The following is a 4096-nucleotide window of genomic DNA, read 5'->3' on the forward strand; positions in this document are numbered from 1 at the left end:
TACAAGGTGATTGATTTTCCCAATGCAAAAATCCTACACTGCATCAGGGGAATTCCAGCCAGTGTTCGAGGCAGAATTTCTCCATAAAGTTTAATTTTAAACATGCATTCAGATTCCTGGCACAATCTCACACACGTGGTAAAGGGGCTTTGCTTAGCCGATCTTCTGAGAGCATTCAGAGAAAATGAAGCTGGCGGAAATGCATCGGTGGGATTCACTCCCACCCCCCACCCCATGCAGACCAGCAAGGAGTTCCAACTCCTGCAGCCAGAACAGTCATTACTGCGGGTTCAATTCCAACCAGTGTCAGTCACACGGCGCTTAGTGGAGCTTCAGTGGGCCTGCTGCCGGGAGGGGGGGGGGGTGGAGGGGTTGGGGCGAGAGGGGGAAGAGAGGGGAGGGGGAGAGAGGGGAGGGGGAGAGAGGGGAGGGGGGGGAGAGAGGGGAGGGGGGGGAGAGAGGGGAGGGGGGGGAGAGAGGGGAGGGGGGGGAGAGAGGGGAGGGGGGGGAGAGAGGGGAGGGGGGGGAGAGAGGGGAGGGGGGGGAGAGAGGGGAGGGGGGGGAGAGAGGGGAGGGGGGGAGAGAGGGGAGGGGGGGAGAGAGGGGAGGGGGGGGAGAGAGGGGAGGGGGGGGAGAGAGGGGAGGGGGGGAGAGAGGGGAGGGGGGGGAGAGAGGGGAGGGGGGGAGAGAGGGGAGGGGGGGAGAGAGGGGAGGGGGGGGAGAGAGGGGAGGGGGGGGAGAGAGGGGAGGGGGGGGAGAGAGGGGAGGGGGGGGAGAGAGGGGAGGGGGGGGAGAGAGGGGAGGGGGGGGAGAGAGGGGAGGGGGGGGAGAGAGGGGAGGGGGGGGAGAGAGGGGAGGGGGGGAGAGGGGAGGGGGGGAGGGGGGGGAGAGGGGGGAGGGGGGGAGAGAGGGGAGGGGGGGAGAGAGGGGAGGGGGGGGAGAGAGGGGAGGGGGGGGAGAGAGGGGAGGGGGGGGAGAGAGGGGAGGGGGGGAGAGAGGGGAGGGGGGAGAGAGGGAGGGGGGGAGAGAGGGGAGGGGGGGGAGAGAGGGGAGGGGGGGGAGAGAGGGAGGGGGGGGAGAGAGGGGAGGGGGGGGAGAGAGGGGAGGGGGGGGAGAGAGGGGAGGGGGGGAGAGAGGGAGGGGGGGAGAGAGGGGAGGGGGGGGAGAGAGGGAGGGGGGGGAGAGAGGGGAGGGGGGGAGAGAGGGGAGGGGGGGGAGAGAGGGAGGGGGGGGAGAGAGGGGAGGGGGGGGAGAGAGGGAGGGGGGGAGAGAGGGGAGGGGGGGAGAGAGGGGAGGGGGGGAGAGAGGGGAGGGGGGGGAGAGAGGGGAGGGGGGGGAGAGAGGGGAGGGGGGGGAGAGAGGGGAGGGGGGGGAGAGAGGGAGGGGGGGGAGAGAGGGGAGGGGGGGGAGAGAGGGGAGGGGGGGAGAGAGGGGAGGGGGGGAGAGAGGGGAGGGGGGGGAGAGAGGGGAGGGGGGGAGAGAGGGAGGGGGGGGAGAGAGGGGAGGGGGGGGAGAGAGGGGAGGGGGGGGAGAGAGGGGAGGGGGGGGAGAGAGGGGAGGGGGGGAGAGAGGGAGGGGGGGGAGAGAGGGGAGGGGGGGAGAGAGGGAGGGGGGGGGAGAGAGGGGAGGGGGGGGAGAGAGGGGAGGGGGGGGAGAGAGGGGAGGGGGGGGAGAGAGGGGAGGGGGGGGAGAGAGGGGAGGGGGGGGAGAGAGGGGAGGGGGGGGAGAGAGGGAGGGGGGGAGAGAGGGGAGGGGGGAGAGAGGGGAGGGGGGAGAGAGGGGAGGGGGGGGAGAGAGGGGAGGGGGGGAGAGAGGGAGGGGGGGGAGAGAGGGGAGGGGGGGGAGAGAGGGGAGGGGGGGGAGAGAGGGGAGGGGGGGGAGAGAGGGGAGGGGGGGGAGAGAGGGGAGGGGGGGGGAGAGAGGGGAGGGGGGGGAGAGAGGGAGGGGGGGGGTGGGTGAGGGGAGGGGGGGAGAGAGGGGAGGGGGGGGGAGAGAGGGGAGGGGGGGGAGAGAGGGGAGGGGGGGGAGAGGGGAGGGGGGGAGAGAGGGGAGGGGGGGGAGAGGGGAGGGGGGGGAGAGAGGGGAGGGGGGGGAGAGAGGGGAGGGGGGGGAGAGAGGGGAGGGGGGGGGAGAGGGGGAGGGGGGGGAGAGAGGGGAGGGGGGGGGAGAGAGGGGAGGGGGGGGAGAGAGGGGAGGGGGGAGGAGGGGAGGGGAGGGGGGGGGAGAGGGGAGGGGGGGAGAGGGAGGGGGAGAGGGGAGGGGAGAGGGGAGGGGGAGAGGGGAGGGGGAGAGGGGAGGGGGAGAGGGGAGGGGGAGAGGGGAGGGGGAGAGGGGAGGGGGAGAGGGGGGGGGAGAGGGGAGGGGGAGAGGGGAGGGGGAGAGGGAGGGGGAGAGGGGAGGGGGAGAGGGGAGGGGGAGAGGGGGAGAGGGGAGGGGGAGAGGGGAGGGGTGAGGGGAGGGGGGAGGGGAGGGGAGGGGGAGAGGGGAGGGGGAGAGGGGAGGGGGAGAGGGGAGGGGGAGAGGGGAGGGGGAGAGGGGAGGGGGAGTGGGGAGGGGGAGAGGGGAGGGGGAGAGGGGAGGGGGAGGGGAGGGGGTGAGGGGAGGGGGGAGAGGGTGGGGTGTGGGGAGGGGGTGGGGAGAGGGGAGGGGGGAGGGGAGGGGGAGAGGGGAGGGGGAGAGGGGAGGGGGAGAGGGGGGGGGAGAGGGGGGGGGAGGAGGGGGGAGGGGGAGAGGGGAGGAGAGGGGGAGAGGGGAGGAGAGGGAGAGAGGAGGAGGGGAGAGGGGTGGGGGAGAGGGGAGGGGGGGAGGGGAGGGGAGGGGGAGAGGGGAGGGGGAGAGGGGAGGGGGAGAGGGGAGGGGGAGAGGGGAGGGGGAGAGGGGAGGGGGAGGGGAGGGGGAGAGGGGAGGGGGTGAGGGGAGGGGGAGAGGGGAGGGGGTGAGGGGTGGGGTGGGGGGAGGGGGAGTGGGGAGGGGGAGAGGGGAGGGGGAGAGGGGAGGGGGAGGAGGGGAGGGGGAGTGGGGAGGGGGAGAGGGGAGGGGGGAGGGGGAGAGGGGTGGGGGAGAGGGGAGGGGAGGGGGGGGGAGAGGGGAGGGGAGAGGGAGGGGGAGAGGGGAGGGGGAGAGGGGAGGGGGAGAGGGGTGGGGGGAGAGGGGGAGGGGGAGAGGGGAGGGGGAGAGGGGAGGGGGAGAGGGGAGGGGAGAGGGGAGGGGGAGAGGGGAGGGGGAGAGGGGGGAGGGGAGAGGGGGAGGGGAGTGGGGAGGGGAGAGGGGAGGGGGAGAGGGGAGGGGGAGAGGGGGAGGGGAGAGGGGAGGGGGTGAGGGGGAGGGGGGGAGGGGAGAGGGGAGGGGGAGAGGGGAGGGGGAGGAGAGAGGGAATGAAGGTGGAGAGGGGAAAAAGAATAGAGGGAAAAAGACAGGGAGTGGAGGAAGAGATAAGGGAGAGAGAAGGGAAAAAAAGGAGGGAAAAAAGGAGGGAAAGAGGGCGGAAGGGGGAGGGAGGGAGGACAGGAGGGGGTGGAAACAAAGCGCCGACTCTATCCCCCCGTCTCGCCAGCTCCGAGCCCGAGCCTCACCCGGCCACAGCGCATCGCGCCCCCGCTCTTTCTCACCGGGCAAGTTTCTGCGGGCGACACCTTCTCTCTTTCCCCCCTGTCCCGCTCCGCCGTCGAGACGAGCAGATGGAAGCGGAGCGGGTGCCGGCGCTCGGAGGGACGCAGCTTCCTACTGGAGACCGGGGAGTAATGCAGCTCCTGCGCGCTGAGCCCAGACGGTGGAAGGAGGGGCGGCTCTGCCCGCTCCTAATTATTCAAGCCTCGGCCGATCCCGGGGGGGAGGGGGCGGGGGCGCTGCGAGTTCACGTCTCACTGCAGAGAGCGGAGCACGACCACGACTGGGGGGGTGGAGCGCTGGGACCCCCCTACTTCTCCGGACTGGAGGAGAAGGATTTGCATCGGAAGCCCCCTTTTTGCAGCCCCATCTCGCGATGGTGGAGACCCTCCTCGGGGAAGGGGCTCCTGCTTCCTTATCTTGACCTGCTGGGGTTCCCCACTGTTTTTGCATCAATCCTGTCCACTGCAAACCCTCTTCCATGGGATAA

At 72.4% G+C, this 4096-nt stretch overlaps 1 protein-coding gene across 3 annotated transcripts in view; it reads right to left on the bottom strand.

Moving 5' to 3' along the window:
* Window positions 1-3778, bottom strand: part of cuedc1b (CUE domain containing 1b) — a 91783-nt gene extending 88005 nt beyond the window's left edge. For all 3 annotated transcript variants that reach the window (XM_069910208.1, XM_069910209.1, XM_069910210.1), the window contains exon 1: window positions 3609-3778. The gene's annotated coding sequence lies outside the window, so the exon portion shown is untranslated. The remainder of the gene's footprint in view (window positions 1-3608) is intronic.
* Window positions 3779-4096: the final 318 nt, after the last annotated feature.

This window comes from Narcine bancroftii, chromosome 14, assembly GCF_036971445.1.
Source record: "Narcine bancroftii isolate sNarBan1 chromosome 14, sNarBan1.hap1, whole genome shotgun sequence".
Lineage (NCBI taxonomy): Eukaryota > Metazoa > Chordata > Chondrichthyes > Torpediniformes > Narcinidae > Narcine > Narcine bancroftii.